This window comes from Periplaneta americana, chromosome 1 (assembly GCF_040183065.1).
Source record: "Periplaneta americana isolate PAMFEO1 chromosome 1, P.americana_PAMFEO1_priV1, whole genome shotgun sequence".
In the NCBI taxonomy this organism is placed as follows: domain Eukaryota; kingdom Metazoa; phylum Arthropoda; class Insecta; order Blattodea; family Blattidae; genus Periplaneta; species Periplaneta americana.
Window position 1 is genome coordinate 151,412,880 of NC_091117.1, and position 19,686 is coordinate 151,432,565.

Sequence of the window (19,686 nt, forward strand, 5' to 3'; positions counted from 1 at the left end):
TTTGTGTATAATTGACCAATGGCGTTCTCTCATGAGTACAAGGCAGCCAACATAAACACAGGTTAACCAACTTCGAAATTTCAACTGAAACATTTCATTAGACGACTGCAATTGCAGACGACTGCATTATCTATAGAAAGATTAGAAATAATTCAGATGTAGATGCTATTCAAACAGACTTGAATAAAATTTATAACTGGGCGTTAAAGCATAGGATGAAAATAAATGGTTCTAAAAGTAAATCTATAACATTTTGTAAAACCCGAGAGGAAACTAGTCTTAATTACGAATTCAGTGGTGTTGTAATTCCGCAAGAACAATGTTGTAAATACCTAGGAGTGTATTTAAACTCCAAACTCTCTTGGGGAGAGCATGTTGATAATGTTACGGGTAAAGCATGGAGGGCACTTCACTTTATTATGAGAATCTTGAGAAAGGCTAGCCCCAAATCGAGGGAAATAGCATATCTAACGTTAGTGCGACCGTTAATGGAATACGGAACTACATGTTGGGATCCCTATAGAATATACCAGATAAATTCCTTAGAAAGAATCCAGTATAGGGCAGCTAAATTTGTTAAAGGTAAAAGAGAAGATGGAAACGATACGATAAAAGAACTTAAATGGGAAACTTTGGAAAACAGACGTAGGAAAACTAGAATAACATCATTGTATAGAGCACATCTAGGTCAGAAAGCATGGGTAGACATAACGGCTCGGTTAGAAAAGCCAACGTACTATGGTAGGAACGATCATGATTTTAAAATCAAATGTAGGAAACAGAAAACGGATGTAGGTAAATTCTCATTTTTAAATAGAACTATAAATGATTGGAATGACCTACCTGCAGCGGTCTTTGAGGGCTGTCCTTCCTTAAGGAGATTCAAGAATAATTTAAAAAGTTGTATATAAAGTGAAAATTAAAATTAAGGTGACATTCAACATTTAATTTTTTTAAGGTGACATGTATTTATCTAGGCTGACGAGTTTACTTCCTTGGTTTGAATTGTAAATTATTTAAAACTAGCGTGTAAGAGGGCCTTAGACTAGAAATGTTTAGTTTAAATGTAGTTCTGTTTATAAGTATGCATAAGGGTGTAATTATTTGACTTATTTGAACTGTTGTATCAGTGAAGCGAGGTGAGTCAGTGAAGTTATGGTTTTACAGTGCAGTGAACAGTTCCGATCAGTGATAATTTATAGCGTCAATGAAATGTGTTCTATAGTGTCAGTGAAATGTGTTACAGAGTGTCAGTGAAATGTGTGCTAAAGTGTCAGTGAAATGCGTCATAGTGCCACTACAGGGAATGAGATGAGAGTAAAGTGAAAGACTATTGAAACTTATGTAGGACCTATAGATAATTATGTAGGTTGTATTGTAAAATTAGGTATTTTATTTTATGTTTTATTATTATTGTGTTAAATTGTATTGTGTGTAAAATTGTATACCTATGTATTGTAAAATTGTATTGTGTATTGTAAATTTTATTGTGTATTGGTTATCATTTTATTGTGTATTGTTAATATTGTATATACCACTGCCACCGGGTGCTTGCCCACTTGCAGTGTAAATAAATACATACATTAGGTACGGTACTATAAATATGCCCATGCATCTTTATTATCACAACCTATTTTAAGTCTACCATAACGTAAAATAATTAGAGAAGAAACATATGTAATAGAACAAAAATGAACAAACAGTAGTTATTGAATTGAAGCATGAATATGTAGTGTGTAATACAACCAATACAGTAATAAAATATGATTCGCTTCCGATCGGTGTTCAAAGATGCAGCTATTGAAAGCCACGTATTCTCCTTCATTTTCTCATCTTTATACGAGGCGCGCCGCTTATCGTAAACGTGAGGATTTTCCTCAACACTCAATATTAGAATCTCCTCAAATAAAACTTGCTCCATGATGCACAGCACAGAACAAAATAATGCATAGGTCATGTCACGGTCTTCTTGCTACAAAATATATGACGACAAAATAGCTTTTAGATGGCAATAGAATGAAGCTAGTGGGCTGTGATCGGAAACGTGAACGCCAAAGTTGAAACTTGGCCAACTCTCCGTTCCCGATCCTGGGCTCCGGCAAGCTCTTCGTTAATTGTGAATGCTCACATTTAAATGTACACATTTTAACAATTTTACCGTTTTCGTTTTCGTTCCGATTCTCGTTTCCGGTTTATTGTGAACCAGCCTCTACAGGTTTTCCGTTTTTAACTGTTAAGAAGCGCTTATAATACAGATTTAATATTATTATGCAGCGCACGTTTTCCGTTATTAACTTCACACTAAAATCAAACAAGAATTTAAGTTACATACCTAATGCCTTTATTGTTTTGTTGATAGTTAAATTTTGTGCACTTTATATAATAAACGCAATGTTCTACGTGTTTTAGCAGTGTGAAATCTTGGCCTCAACTGTACCACCCCTACTTGTCTGTCAAGTTCCACAGCAGGGCTGTTTGACAAGAAAGAGTTTGGCTATTCCATCAATTTAGCTGTTATCGCGTTACTCGCAAATTAAATATATGGTAATTTTAGAGATCTAACAATATTTTAGCACATGAAATCGATCTAGTTCTGCATGAAATTGTATTTAGTGAATTAAAGGAAACTAATTAATTCCCAATTCTCAAGAAAATACTTATAAATAGCTGATGGAACAGCCCTCCATAGTTCAATGCTTTTTTCTTAAAGTGAAATCCTCTATAATCCCTGATGTTGGTTACAATAAATTTTTGTAGATTGGTCGTTCAACAGGTCTTAAAAATCAAGCCATAGCATATGCGACAAATTTGGTTATTTGGAATGAGTCATTCTGAGAATTCGTAGGATATAAAATCCGAGTTGCGAAGACTTAGACATTGAGATGCAAAGAAAGGTACTCGGTCATACATGTGTACACATCAGAAATCAATCCCCTCTCTTCGCCGTTTTGAAAACCATCCACCACCCCCCTCCACTCGGCGTCATCACAAATATGCTGGAATCGTAATTATTCTCCTATTGAAACGTCTTCATGTGTAATCCAACCCCTTCGAAATTCTTTCTCCCCACCATCCAACCCCCTCAAGCTCCCCTTTTTTCTTCATTCTACATACCCTGAGGGTTGCATAATAGTAATCGCCACTTTTTTCTGATTTCCTTTCTACAAAAAATAAAAAAAGATTCTTTTGTTCAAAATGACGACCTTTCATTGTTCTACTGCAAGACTGCAATCAAACTCACCAACAATGAGAAAGGAGAGGAAGTGGGAGAGAGAGACATAGAGAATTCTCTCGCGGATAAAATGATAGAAAGAGATTTAAAACGTGGAGTTGGTACAGTCACTACCAATAACATACTAATCTGTTTGGATGTGTGCTAACTACAGAAATCCACACTGTCCAACAAAAGAAATAGTAGTAAGAAACAAGTACCCGCCTTTGTAGCTCAGTTGGCAGAGTACTGGCTTATGATGACTGAGGACTCAGGTTTGGATCCCGGTGACATAGGAGTCCTTTATGTTGGACAAAGCCAAGGTTCTCGAGTTTTCTCGGGTTCTCCCGTTTCCCTGCATCATTCCATCTTCACTCTCCACTCCATACTTCTTATCATAATTTCAATACACATTTGATTGATGATCTGGCCGATATGTACATCTATTGTCAGGCAGTACATCTTACTTGATATGCATCAAAGGAAAAACAGTAACTGTTTGTAGCCTTATACATATTAAATCTGATTAGTGTAATATGTTACTAGTCAGTAATGTATGCAATGGAGGGAAAAAGGAACTGGTCACCTTACCCCATTATCTCTTGGCTTAGTTAGGTACCTCATGAGTAGGGACCGGATTTTTATGTAGTATCAAGGTGTGAAATATGTACATATTTATGTAAGAAAAATAAGCTGAATATTTACCAAAATATGTAAAATCATGAAAATATTTAATATCAATTTCTGGAAAGTACAGGATAGGTAAGACTCTCCAGTTGTGATTTCATAGAGCAACCGACTTTTTTACCGCACACTTGACACATTACTATTTTTCCATCTGTAGTGAAAGCTTCGTCCATTGCAATCCATGATTTTATTTTTGTCGTTAGGATTGAAGATACAGGGACCATTTTAGTTAGTTAAAAGCAGGAGATAAACTCACTTGCACTTTATAGATACTGTAAGTACTAAAACTAGAGGAATGAGTGAAATGAATGACACAACAGTACTGCAAACACTGTTTCGCTTTACTGGATTAGGAGAAAATAAGAGGAAATGTGGGACACTGCATTTTAGCTGCTCCCTGTAAGAAACAGAGTACTACTAAAACCTCAAACTACAGGTATTTACAAACTGTTGTTTGAAAAGGGTAGGATTATTCCAGCCGAGAATCATACTTTCTAATTGCTCGGAAAATCCCATTTCCGTATAGATCTACTAAATTTAAGGTAAAACGGTCAAGCTATAACCTAAAAATCTGTTTATAATAAAGAGAGAATTGCGCACAAATGTGCATAGATGTCACTGTAGCACAAATTACTTAATCTGACACATTGGTCTTGCCGTTCACTCACTACAGAATTGTGTCAGTGATTCTTTCCTTTGTTTGCACGTAAGCACATGGTATCTGTCACAGAAACACTCGCAAAGATCACATATACACATGGGGTTTGGATCATGGTAGCTTTTGGTTTTGCATAGCTTGAAGTGGAAGCCATGTATTGCCAGGCGTGTGGTCACATGCCTGAGATCGTAGGATGCCCTCTTCCAGTCGTGTGATGTCATCGCATGTGTGGTGTAGAAATCGTCCCAGATCTGGTTTTTCTTGCTTCTTAGCTCCGATCGTAGTGTCACATATTGTTCTGTTGCCGGTAGTAGCAGTTGGTGGCGCAGGTCCTCTATGTAAAAGGTCTCTCTGGCGAGCTCATAAGCTAGGCGCGATGGGGAAAATTTGGAGATGCAGAGTATCCTTTTCAGGTATGTTGCCTTGACTTTTTCTATTTGGTTAAGATTGCTTCTATTTAGATCTTCCCAGATGATCTCCAGACCGTATGTAATTATGGGGTTGATTTTTATTTTGAAGAGCTTGATGGCTGTGTTGAGCGAGAGCTTGTTGATATTATGTATGTCCTGCATTGCTCTTGTGGCATGTGTTACTCTGTCCCTGATGTGGGTGTTGAAAACAGTTCCCTGGGTCTGAAAAGTTATTCCTAGGTATTTGAATTTATTTACTTTTTGTAGTTGTATTCCATCCATTTTTAAGGTATCATCTGCGGCTGTCCTACCGCCTTTCCGAAATATAAGGTACACTGTTTTTTCCAGATTTATTTTGAGATCCCTTTCTCTTGCCCATACTGCTAACCGATCGAGTGTCTCTTGGAGTTCTTCTCTGGAAGTGGAGGATATTGCTAGGTCATCTGCATACACATAGATTTTTACTGCTTCCTTTGTGATGATCTCTGATATATCTGCCGTGGCTATGTTGAATAATAAGGGGCTTAAGGGGTCTCCTTGGAGAACCCCGATGGTTTGTTGGATATGTTTTGATATGGAGATGCCATCGTCTATTGTTATATTGTTATTGTGTAGGATGTCTCTTGTTATCTTGGTGATGTAGTGTTCCCTGCCGATTATTTCTTCCAATTTGTGTATGATGAGTCTTCGGTCCAGGAGATCAAACGCCTTTGTATAATCTACGAAGACTGTATATAATTTCCCTTTATCATGGCTCAGAGCTTCTGTTATGTCCTGTTTTAGACATTGTACCGCCTGTATTGTGGATCTTCCAGTTCTGAATCCAAACTGGAACTCGGGTAGCATTGCGTCTACCAGTTGCGTTAGTCTCTGTGTTACTATTTTGGTGAGTACCTTAAGTAGGTTTATTTTAATCTTTCAACATCTTTCCAGTTTGTTCCTTTACTCCAGCTTCTTTTCAAAAGTCGGCTACTTTATTGAGGCTCATGTCAGACTTGACACGGGTTTTCCCTGGAAGGATTAGGAAGAGGGCGGGTAAGGTTGCATGGGAACGGCTTGTTAAGACACAATTATAGTTCGAGACAAATCTGTGTAATTATTTCAAATTGTAAACTTCCCCAGTAGAATTTTTTTCCCTCTTTTAGAGAAGTAAAAATGAATAAAACCTCTAAATATGTAGATTTACGTAACACGAAGCCATAATATGTAATGGGGGGTAAATATGTAAAAATATGTAGTATCAAATTTTAATATATTAATAGTAATTACAAGATTCACAAAGATTTGTTATTTATATACGGTTAGGTTGAAAGGAATATAATATGTAGTTACATAAAAATCCGGTCCCTACTCATGAGCGATGTCTTTTGGTGTCACTTGTGAGGTTCAGACCTATCTTCGGACAGTTGACTAAACAACAACAACAGTAATAATAATGATAATAATAGTCACACAAGTCGTGCTGCGTGATGTAGTATTGTGATTGGAGAATAGATAATAGGCTATATTTGACGCTTTGGGGGGAGGTGTAAGGGCACACTAGAGACACTACACCAGAACCTTGAGACGTGGATGCTGAATCAACAGAATGGCACCATACAGCAAAGTCTTGTATACATTGCGACTCTTCAGGCTTCTAAAGTCATCCCAAATAGACACAATAAACCCATAGAGGCTGCAGTGCTAGCCTGCATACAAAAAAGTAAACAAGTGACAAGTCTTACACTTACAGAGTTGATCGACGCTGTCAGTGTTTGTAAAGTATAGCAGGGTAAACCTTTAAGGTTGCAAGGTTTTCAAACTGAAAATAGTGGAAATTCTGAAAATTATCTAAATCACACCAATATATTATTAACATTCTTATTTTATCTTTTATAGAATAATGTTAAGTTAAAGTACAGACTGAATCAAAAGTCTGGAACCATAGCCTATAAATATCTTCCATAAGCTTGATTTGCGATTACTATAGGTGTTACCAGTAAGACCAAATGCTCTACCAGTGACATATTCGATTATAGCCCTCAGCTCTCTCAAAAGCCGCCATTTTGAATACAACTTGAAATTTTAAATGGAAAGGGGGTCATGTAGGTACTCAAAATCACATGAAATTTTCTGAGAAAAACAATGGTGAAACCCGTTTCGAAATCTCTAATTGTTTTCAAGTTATTTAAAGATAACTCTAATAATGACACAAACCTTAGTTACTGCATCTACAGATATTTTGTAACATGGTACGGTACTAAGGAGGCTTTGGAAAAGGTGTTCTTATGCAATTCTGGTAATTAACTTTTCCTGCTTTACTATTTGGTTAACCTGTGACAGTTTCAATGCATTGTTGTGATTATTTGAAGCTTTCCTGTAATAAATTTCTTGATTTTCGTGATGGCATTATCGAAAGAGGAAATACTTGGTATCATTCTTCATTCTGGTAGGTTAACCACAGAAATGTTGCAGCAGACTGAACGAACAGTTCTCTAGATATTGTATTGGTCGCCGTGGACCAGTAGAATGGCCGGCCAGGTCTCCAGATTTAACATCCCTTGATTTTTTCCTTTGGGGTTATATAAAGAGCTTGAGATATGAAGAGAAAATTGAGAATGTGGAACATTTAAAGAACCGTATCATTGAAGCCTGTGCTAAAGTCACCCCGGAAATGCTACAAAATATTCTATCCACATTCTCAATTTTCTCTTCATATACCAAGCTCTTTATATAACTCCAAAAGAAAAAATCAAGGAGTGTTAATCTGGAGACCTGACTGGGAAAACGTAGTTTGTATTCCTCAACAGCAGCCAATACATTACCATCACAAAATCTATACACAAAAAAAAAAAAAAAAAAAAAACGTGTCTGCATATTCACTATGCGAATATACGAATTAAATGTCAAGTGGACGTATAATCAGTTGTGTATATGTGTGTGTTGTGCTGGCGTTACGGTTCTCAGATGCTGCCATTTGAGAAAGATCTGGAGTAACATGTCAAGTATAGTACACGGAACCGCAAGATGTTTCGTATTTCTCCTCTTAATTTCTCACAAACCATTAGACTTCGGACACGGGTATGTAGCTAATGTTAAATCCATGTAGGCTAACCCAAACTACATTATCCTGGAGTATTTCACATTCCTTCTGAGACACTTTGTGTAAGCAGTGAAGTAATAACACGAATTCGAAAAGATGTGGGTTTGGTTGCACACAGAGTCTACTCCAAATAATGGTATAAAAACATTGTCACTTAAATGACATCGACCTCAGCCGGAATCGAACCCGCAACCTCGAGCACAGAAGGCCTGCGCTATACCGACTACGCTACCCAGACCGACAATTCCCGTCTATGCCTATTATATTCTTCTTTTTCTTCTTAATATTCATCAATTAATGGGTATAAATTGGGCCTCTTTCGGTCTCACATAATGTTCATAAATTTATTTTTGTGCTCAAAATATTAACATTAATTATTCAATGGATTAAAACATAAGATTTTTTGGTGCATTGCTGGATGACATATTTTTTTCTTTAGACCGATGATGGTGGGCTTATGTAAGGGAGGCAATAAGCCTCCGGGTTCCTTAAAAGGCATTTGTAAATAAGGAAGCACTACTCAACTATTACCATTTTTAAATCTTTAACGGGGAGGGCATTTGTCCCATCGGCACCTTCAAATGACGCCTCTGAGTGTCACAAATTAATTTTAAATATTACTTGCTCTGTTTCTAGTTCTCAAAAGTGTTTTTCGACATCCGCTTACGTAAGCAGAGACCGGAGCTATTAGCACACGGCCACAGGAAAACAAAGCGTCTAGAAGAGACTAGCATCGCTGGTAGCTTATTAAAACAGCGGACGCACGTCACGACTGCTCATACACGTCTTCCAGGAGACGTGTGGTACACCACTGCTCCCACCCCATGTTTACACTCAGAGTTTTTCGCTACAGAACCGCAGAAAGTGACGCTAAAAAGTTTAATCTTATCTCTCATTATTAACTCCATCTCTAGAGAACAGACACAACCCGGTAAATGGTCTCTATGAAGGTATGTATTTCACTAGATACACCGGAGGTGCCATGCTCATTTACATCTTATATCTTTTTAATTGCGAGTTTATGCTCATAGGCCTATAGCAAGTATTAACATAAAAAGCAGAAGAAAAGGGAAAAGAAAATACAAACAATAAAGAGACGAAGAAACAAGGAGAGAGAGCCAAGAAGAAACAGCATAAGGCCCGTAACACACTTGCAGAGTTTTCGCCAGCGAGAAATATGTTGCGAGAAAATTAAAAAATTGATAACATGGATTCAAATGGACGTCCACACACTGGAAGAGATTCTCGCTCGAGGCAAAAACCTCGCGCGAGTTTCTCGCTGGAATCGGTAGCTCAGCGAATTTTCTTGACACATTTATCAAAGATGTTTGACATTTATACTCTTTATGACGATTGAATGTAGAAAAAGATATCACAGGTGGCGATGATTTGTATTGTTTTTATTTGAAAATGAGGAAAGATGGCTGATAAATAATTGCAGTCAGAAACTTACCGAACTTGTACGATGTCACCCGTAGGCATATTTAAGTTATGTGATACATGGGATGAAAACTATAAAAACACGAAACTTAAAGAAGAAATCTGAAGACAAATGTCAGATTTTCTGAAAATAAATAGGGCTATATTTTATTTTGATGAGATTTAATAGTATTGATTAAACATTTGAAATAATGTACCTATATGTCTTAACAGTTAACGTAATTTTGATCAGAATTTAGCAAAAAATTCTGTATCATATCATGAATGGCAAAAAACTGTGGTCCATTGAACCTGAAATAACGCCTAAACGTATCATCATTCAAATCGAAACCAGTATTCAAAACTCGCCCTTATTTTCGTAAGATACAATGTGATTTTCAGATATTTCTGGCTTTAATTTTAGGCCTACTTCTTCTTTTCATGAACAAAATATGTTCATGTAACTCCATTTCCTCATCATCTGAATACTAATAATTCAACATAGCGTTCGTACGTAATTTGTAAAGTACGACAATACACTTACAGGCTATATATTTCAGTACGACAATATACGTAAATAGGCCTACATAACCTATAATATTTCCCCCAACGAGTCATTACTATAATCAGAAAAATGCTTTCTGCATGAAGGCAGTGCATAGATGATCATAGCGAGGTGTGATCTGTGATAGCAAGAACTCGCCAAGTGTGTGGAGGAAGGCTCTTCGCCTCTTTCTCGCTAGCGAAAACTCTTCAACTGTGTTACGGGCCTAAGACACTTCCCTCTGCCACCTCACTTACCGCTCTTCATCTCGTGAGTAATAAACAACAAGCAGGCGCACCGCGACGATCGAAAAATGCTACGAATGATAATGCAATGGATACCGGACGAAAAGACATGAAGGCAAACCTGATAAAATGGCAGAAGCCGAAGAAAACCACAGTTACTACCTTGTCCGCCACAAGCGTCACTGTGAATTTATTTTTCAATTAATGTTGCAAGATTTACAAGGACTCAAATCCAGACCGCTTCCGTAACAGGCGACCACTGCAGGAACAAATTCCGATTATCAACATATATAAAGTAACTCTTATGGTCGTATATTTTAAATATTTAAAATGCTCAAAACTGTCGGCAATGACATCGTTTGTATTGTATGACATTAATTGAAATTCTTACTTTACCGGTAACATGATAAGCTGGAACTACGCACACTAATTTGTGCATTCTTTCAGTATAAAAATTAACATGTTATGAATAGCAATGCAGGAAGAATAGGGAGGAAAAAAACAAAGGGCTCAGAAATGAAAAATAAAGCTGATTAAAGCAGAGGTTCGTTAACCTGACACAGAGGTCGTCTACTTCATTAAAACAAAATGGATAACACAGGCGGCTGACAAATCAGGAAATCCATTTACTTGAGGTTAGGATTTTGTACATATAGCCTGTGGAATGAATCGACTGAAAGAGAGAGCATTTATGTAGAAACAGAACGCGCCCAGCAGTCTCTTGTGAGAGTACAGATAATGCAGCGAATGTTATTGCGTGTACCAACAACAAGACAGGTGGATGCAACCGAACCACGAAGCCGTGTAATGTAGACCACTATGGATTGTATGTATGTATGTATGTATGTATGTATGTATGTATGTATGTATGTATGTATGTATGTATGTATGTATGTATGTATGTATGTATGTGAGTGCGTGCAAGTATGTGTGCATACATGTACTGTATGTACGAACATAATAATAATAATAATAATAATAATAATAATAATAATAATAATAATAATAATAATAATAATAATATACATAATCCCTTTGCTTCCTGTGTTACAAACCTTGAAGTTTACTTTGATACACATTTACACTGGAATAACCAAGTAACCCATACTATCAAACAAGTGTTTTCCATACTACATTCCTTAAACAGCATTCGAAAATTCCTCCCGCTATCACTGAAGAAAATACTAGTGGAAACACTAGTAATTCCCCATTTCGATTATAGTGATTCTCTACTGACTGACCTCAATGTCAACCAGTCGCAAAGATTACAACGTGTTCATAATTCTTGTGTTCGCTTCGTCTGCGATGTCCGTCGCGCTGACCACATTACCTGATCCTTCCAAACTCTAAACTCGCAACGGCTTAACGAACGTAGAAATTTTCATTCTCTTGTTCTCCTTTTCCAAGTCCTTCACACCTCTACACCTACCTACCTTGCTTCCCGTTTCAGTTACCTGTTATCATATCATAATCTCTTCACACGCACGCAAAATAGCCGCATACTAGCCATACCAACACATAAGACATCATCGTATTCATCATCATACATAATCTCGCTCTCGCGCTTGTGGAATACCCTACCCAGTGACATCAGAGACTGTCAGAATTTAGTAGCGTTCAAAAGCAAACTTATTAAGCATTTTCTTACTGCGTAGAATAGGTTTAATTTTTACTTAGTTAACAGAAAAAAATTCTCTCTTCTTAACTTTAACAGTAAACTGTCTAGCTTTTATTAGTCAGTTAATCTTTTAGTACTTTGATTTTTATTGTATTTGTAAATGTAATATTAATTGTAATTATAATTGTAACTGTATTCTTAATATTGTAGTTGTAATCCCCTGGTAGAGGGGAAGAGAAGGCCTGATGTCCTTATCTCTACCAGGTTAAATAAATAAATAAATAAATAAATAAATAAATAAATGTTTATTCATTCGTTGTGACACAAAATAAGCATTACATTTGTATATTGTTTCAACAAAAGCCTTGTGTCTCATAATTCATATATTAACAGAATAGAGTGTAATAGTATGAAAGAATGGAATGGGAAAAGAAAGGATAGAAGTGTTAAAGAGCTGAATGGTGACAACGAAACAAAAAAATAGAATTATTCTTGTGGGGACGTTTGAAATGTTTAGTTTAGAGCACCACAGTGGAAGATGTGGAAACTTTGCAACAGTGTATTTTTTTAGCATGTGCAATCATTCTCCGAACGCTTGGGATGTTGTTTCGTGGACGAGAGTCTATGTGACTTCGTGCTCAGTTCTGTATTCAGATGGATCACAAATTATTCTAATATTTACTCTGAAATATTCTACAACAGGAAATGGTTCAAGCTCTGAAATCTTCGGTTGCAGACATTACGTGTAAATGACTTTTTTTTTTTTCATTCCTTTTTGCGTATAAAACAATTTCATATTTTACCAAGATAATTACTCTGAACATTCAAAGCAATAGAGTTTATACAGTACAACTGCTCCCAATTATTGGAAACAAACTCAATGAACATACTCAAATATCATTGAAAATCTTTGGGTTAAACCGGAATGAATAAAAACGCCTAATTTCTAATAAAAAAGGCTTTGAGAGAAGAATAACAAAAATAGTTACGAATATACAAAAATAAAGAGGATTATTTTGTCGGTTCCCAGGTTACAGCCGAATAAGTTTACGTAATATATTTGTATATTTTTAGTGGGTTATTATATGACGCTGACTGAAATGAAGGTCATAATGCCGATGAAATGAGTCCAGGTCCAGCACCGTAATTTACCCAGCATTTGCTCGTATTAGATTGAGAGAAAAATCCGGGAAAACCTCAACCAGGTAACTTGCCTAAATAGGGATTCGAACATGAGCCATCTGGTTTCGAGGTCAGACGCGCTAATCGTTACTCCACAGGTGTGGACATTTGTATAGTCGTATACAAGTTTTGGATTTTGTTAAATCTTACGTATTTGCGCATGTCGGTACTTTCGTACCAACATGATTGTTATCTTATCTACACATCACGTTACAGTGGACTACGAACCCAGTCATCAATATAACAAAGCTTTACTAACAAACTGTAGCACAAATTTTAAACTATGAAAATAGTTAAAATCTCAATACATATTTGAAACGCTCGTGTTTATTTGCGTATTTTAGTAGCAATACTACCTTTCCGTTATAAATTGACCGGTGTTGATTCCACGAACTAGTAGCACAGGGCGTCTTCCCCCTCCACGATTGCTTTGATCCCCTCAATGCCCCCGCGCTTCGTAATCGCTTGCGATATCTTGCATTCAGCGACAAGCTTTTGATTTTTCCAGGACAAAATGTGGGCTAATGTACTTTATAGCAAATTTACAATTGCTGGTTATCTGTAAATTAAATGTGTAATGTGAAGTGCATTATTTATAGTTTATGTTTAAATACAGACACAGAATTTTTATTGTGACCTTGAGTTTTTAATGTGATATCTTCATAATACTTCTGACTATTATTATTACTATTATTATTATTATTATTATTATTATTATTATTATTATTATTTTCTTTTAATGTATTTATTATTATAATAATAATTCGATCATTATAAATAAAAACAACTTAATGATTCTGTATTTTCATAATTCTATTATTCTTACAAACTTAACACCATGACGTGTTTCATTTTGACTGCGAGTCATTATTATATGTCACTTAATTCTAAGAAAATAAAATTTATGAGAATGCATCTTTATACTAAGGCCCAGGAGTAACGGTTAGCATTCCTGATCGTGAACGAGCGGGCCGGGTTCAAATTCTGGATGGGACAAGTTACCTGGTTGAGGTATTCTCGGGGGTTTTCTCTCAACTAATTATGAGCAAATGCTGAGTACATTTCGACGCTGGACGCTGGCATTATCACCTTCATCTCATTCTGACGCTATATAACCATAGCAGTTGAAAAAGTACAGTAAAATAACCAATTATTTATTTATTTATTTATTTATTTATTTATTTATTTATTTATTTATTTATTCATTCATTCATTTATTCATTCATTCATTCATTCATTCATTCATTCATTTATTTATTTATTTATTTATTTATTTAGTCGTTTGTATGAAATCTATGTGACAGTACAAAAAATAATTTTTAGGAGAAAGAAAAAATTAATTAAATATCAATAGGCCTATATTGATCCTCGATGATGTCATTTAGGTTCATCATATTAACCATCGTTTTCTACCGAATTATTTCATATTATTATGATTTTTAATTATTTTTTTTTCCTCCTGAAAAATTGTTTTCTATACTGTCACGTGGGCGGTTTCATAAAAATGACAATATACTAGAGCTCAACTATAAGTATTTAGGATATAAGCAAAATTACCCTTCTTATGTACGCCACTAAGTATTGCAGATGTATTATGTTATAACGGAAAACATTAATCACCCTGTGTTTTCAACCTGAATTCCAGTGTATGGCTTATTGGATAATATTAATACAACTCTCTCGCTGCGTTCATCCAGCCATTTGCTGTATGCCTGTATAAAGCTTTAATGTACACAATGTTATAAACCACCAATGCAAAATACAATCTTCATTACATTGCAGGAACCCTAATTCCTTGCTCATTTTTCTTCTAAATTCCCGCTTATAAGAATATTCCAGACAAACTAGGACATGTTATACAGTATTTTTTTCCTTTCTCCTATTATCCGTCTTACAGGGTCTACTGCTAGTAGATGAACGAGATTCATTTGACCGAACATTGGGCCTATCAGGTCATGGGATCAGTATGATACAAATAAATTTTTAAGGCATCGTACGACAGTCATGAAGTAACGGACAAACGCCCAGTCCCATGAATGGAAGATAAATTTCTTCTATTGTCCACGCCGGGAATCGAACTTTGGGCAGTTTTTTTTAGGAAGCGCACGCGCCATACACATTGCCACAACGGCGTCCAATTTAATTGCTCAATACTAAGGACCGAATACACAATGAACACTTATTTATAAGTGGTACTTTTATCAGCACTTAAACTCGTTTTTATGTTCATAGTTGCCACTCATTTATAAATGAGTGATCAAATAAGTGGGCTCTCTTGCCAATAAGTGAGCTAGCAGCAGGCTGTAATAATTAATATTTGCAAAGATGAACTCAACAATTCACTAATAATTGATCCATACTCTGCTTGTCCAGTAACACAAAAAATATCCAAAAGGTCGTGGCATTACAGAATGCAATTGTGTCATATTGCTATAAGTGTCACTCATATGAGTTCATTCATTCATAGTAACATTCATATTACGCATAACCATGTAAAATCACTTTTAGCAAAAGTAGATTATTATTGCATAAAGTCTCGAATAAAATCATTATGGCTGGATAGAGAAAGTTGGAGACTGATATCGGAATACTTCCAAGAACATTCTGAAACTGGATTGAGATGTTTATGATCCCGAAAAATAAAGTGAAAATGATGTTTAGTGGGTTTTCTTTATTTTTGCTCCACATTATTAATATAGCAGCGTTACAGGACACTCGTTAACTCCTGAAACCTGCCTGCGCATGAGAGGAAGAAGTAACTGGACTGGGAGGCTTCTCTCACTCGCTACGCTTCCACTTGTAGCCTGCTAGCTCAATCCCATCATGAAGTTCTTACTGTAAACTTACGTCGCACGCTTAAGTTTGGTTTCACGAGATAACGAATGACCTAGACTAAGTAAAGTACAATTTGCCCCATTTTACTTGTATAAAAAATAACAAAATAGAAGGGGAACGAATAGAAGCATTTAAAATATGGATATAAAGAAGAATGGAACGTGTGAAACAGACAGACTAAAAAGAAAAGAAGCTGTGCTGGATAGAGAGGATGAAGAAAAAACGATGCTGAAACTGATCATGAAGAGGAAAAGGAATTGGTTGAGTCACTGGCTGAGAAGAAACTGCCTACTGTAGGATGCACTAGAATGAATGGTGAACGGGAGAAGAGTTCGGGACAAAAGAAGATATCAGATGATAGACGACATTAAGATATACTTATTATGGATCATATGAGGAGACAAAGAGGAAGGCAGAAAATAAGAAAGATTGGAGAAAGCTGGGTTTGCAGTGAAAGACCTGCCTTTGGGCAGATGAATGAATGAATGAAGCTGAGATATAAAAAAATGCATTTCACTAAATTTTTGCAGGCCAGTGCTGTACCTCCCCTCTTAAGCATACATACAACACCTTAGCCTCTTATTCGTTCCTTTAACTGCGCAATTAAGCTTACATACAGTTACAATAGCCTATCTTTTCCTATACCCTCTTTCTCGAACAACTTTCTCAGTCGGTCGTAAGTCTGGAGAGTTTTTCTAGTCAGTTTATTTTATTTTTTGGTGCATTGAAGTCTCTCAGACTGTGATTCTCATTACAATATATGTTAATCGGGAAGCTCTTATTCTGATGGCATATCATTCGGTGTACATTCATATTTAAATCGTCTTGAAAATGTGATTATTCATCGTAAGGGTTCACACACCAGGAAAACACTACGGAAGACTTCGCTTTTTCGAAAGACTTAAGTACATACTGGTACTGTAAATGTCTTTGGCGTATTACATAATGGGGCAGTATTGTACTACTGTCCATGAATGATGTAATTCAATAATAAAATGATGATATAGTACTGTATATAAGTCAAGATCATAATACCCGCTTAATACGCAGTCGCTGTAAAAACGCTTTTTACACGCAGTCCCTTGAAGAGCGTCGTGACTGATTTTACCACAATAATAATAATAATAATAATAATAATAATAATAATAATAATAATAATAATAATTTTTAATATTAGGTGACGATGTTACTGGCAGAGGAAGTTTCTGAAATTGTCGTGGAATGATAATATGCCAAAATTAATTTCGTGCCTGTTCGCAAAGCTAAGACAAAGTTATTGGTCTACATTAAGTGGTTATACGAGAAGTTGACCACGTTATGCAATAGACAAAATATAGACCTCAAGCAAATGCATTGCGTAGGCCATATTCATTAGATAAGTTAATGCAAACAGTGCTTCATTTAAAAACACGCAAGAAACATGTATTCTCAGTTTTCTTGAATGACGTATTTTCAGCTTGTCATAAAATCACTATGAATAAACATTCTATACTGTCTGACCTGAATATAGGCTGATACAAGTTTCACAGAAAATGAAAATATGAAACTGGATCAAACTTAATTACTTGTTTGCAAACCAGTTGCTTGCAATTCCTTCTGCTGTTCAGGTTGGCATGGCAATTAGGATCTTTATTCGAAACACGATCAATATTTTGTCGGCTGGTATAGGTAGATGACAACGTCACTGGCTGAGGAGGGGGAAATGGAACAGTCGCTGGCTGGTTTCTTGCCAGTTCTGTTACGTAACGTTTGACAGGTCAAGTTTAGATGCTTTTAAACTACAGTAATATATTGACATCAAATTGTATTTTTATTATATAAGAACTTGATATGACGTGATTTATTAAACTAAAGAAAAAAAAAAAGTGGCCCGTGGGGGGATCGAACCCACGACCTTCGCGTTATTAGCACGACGCTCTAACCAACTGAGCTAACGGGCCGCGATGGCAGTTGCTCTAAACAACGTAACTTATTCGAAACTATAGCACAGTGATGCTCAAGTAAAAAGAGTAGTGTTGTGCTGTATTACGGCAAAAGAAAAGACTGAATTGAATGCACAAAAGAGAATGAGCAAAATTAATAAGAGCCAGAATGAAATAGGGATAGTGAAAGCGAGAATTCGCGGATGAAAGATGGAGGGTGATGCGAATCGGAGTAGAAAGTGCAGGGAAAGGAAAGAAATAGACGTACTGTAGCTCTTTATTTTGAAGAAGGAGAAGTACGTGTAACAGCAAACAGCAAAGAATGGCAATGTAAAGATATGAAGAGGATGAACAAATTAGAGAGACAGAGTGCCTCATGTACTTGCTGCCTCAGACTCCCGTCGCCCGGCTAGCTCAGTCGGTAGAGCATGAGACTCTTAATCTCAGGGTCGTGGGTTCGAGCCCCACGTTGGGCGTAATTTTTTTTTCTTTTCCCCGTACTATGTTTATGGATATTTTGGATTATGGTCTCTATTAAAAAGTACATAAGTCAGTATAAATAAAATCAAATAAAAAAAAAAAACTTCAATATGTTTCATGACAGGACTTTTTCGTCAGAAATAATCTGAACATAGTTTGTAACATCTCAACATTAAATGAAGAGACATGACTGATATATTATCATCCTCACATGAAATTTTCACTTCATTATCTATCTGGTCTTTTTCTGTTTCCTTCCGTTTCATCCCTCTCTTCATTACAGATCAAACTTTAGTGCAGGAATGACCGCTTTTAGATTTGTAACAGGTCCATACATATAGATAGATTTATTCTCTCATCCCTGGACCTTGTGGGTGTTTCCTATCACCTTTAGTACTATAAACAGACGAATCCATGGTAATACTCTTCTTACGGATTAATTAAAAGGAGTTACAGAACCCCTACTAGACCGTAGAGTTACTGCCTTTCTTAGAAACATTAAAACCTTTCTTTCGCATTTAAATAAAAACCAGCCAGCCTTTCACTGCAATAAAAATCAAGTCAGAATTTGTAACTGTCTAAAAAGAGAAGTTAACTGGAGAGGAAAGTAATGATTTGACACTGTGTGTGTATGTCTGGGGGAATAAAGATTAGTCACTGATGTAGTTAATAAATGGGAAAGCGCTACAGACTTTCTTTTCCAGTACATTCGTTACCTTCTCAACCAAAACAGTTACATAAATGTACGTTGATTTTACAACAGTTTTAGTCTTAAAAGTAAAATAGCAACTTTCCGTTAGTCTCAGAACTGAGAGAACCGGTTTCGATACTAAGTCAGCTAAAACAGTGAAATTTTCGATGCCATTATTTTATAATAACATTACTTAATAATAATAATAATAATAATAATAATAATAATAATAATAATAATAATGGCTTTATTTAACCTGGCAGAGTTAAGACCGTAAGGCCTTCTCTTACACTCAACCAGGATTAAAACTTGCTTACACAGTTGAACATAAAACTGGATCGGAATTAAGTAAATACATACTGATACAATTTAAGTACCTACATAATGAGATCAAAAGAGGTAGTTACATAAAAAATTTACCTCATAAAATAAAAATAAACATAGTGAAATAGATATTAATGTTGTTACAATCAAATACGAATCACATAAAAACAGAAGCCGATAATTCAATAAAAAAAAAATGTACACAGTAAAAATAAAAAAAAAACACATGAATATACATATTAGTATTAGATTACAATTAAGTAGGATTTACATAATTAAACCAAAAACCGACAACTGAATAAAATTTACACAAAAATAGATTAATGAAAAAAAAAACAACACAGTGGGATACTTAAGTCCACTGAAATTATTTAATGA

General features: G+C 35.8%; 2 non-coding genes across 2 annotated transcripts; one reads left to right on the forward strand and one right to left on the reverse strand.

Moving 5' to 3' along the window:
- Nucleotides 1–17,757: 17,757 nt before the first annotated feature.
- Nucleotides 17,758–17,831, reverse strand: TRNAI-AAU (transfer RNA isoleucine (anticodon AAU)). The gene has a single exon. It is a non-coding gene; the product is annotated as a tRNA-Ile (tRNA).
- Nucleotides 17,832–18,216: 385 nt separating this feature from the next.
- On the forward strand, nt 18,217–18,289 carry TRNAK-CUU (transfer RNA lysine (anticodon CUU)). Its single transcript has one exon. It is a non-coding gene; the product is annotated as a tRNA-Lys (tRNA).
- The last annotated feature ends 1,397 nt before the right edge of the window (nt 18,290–19,686 follow it).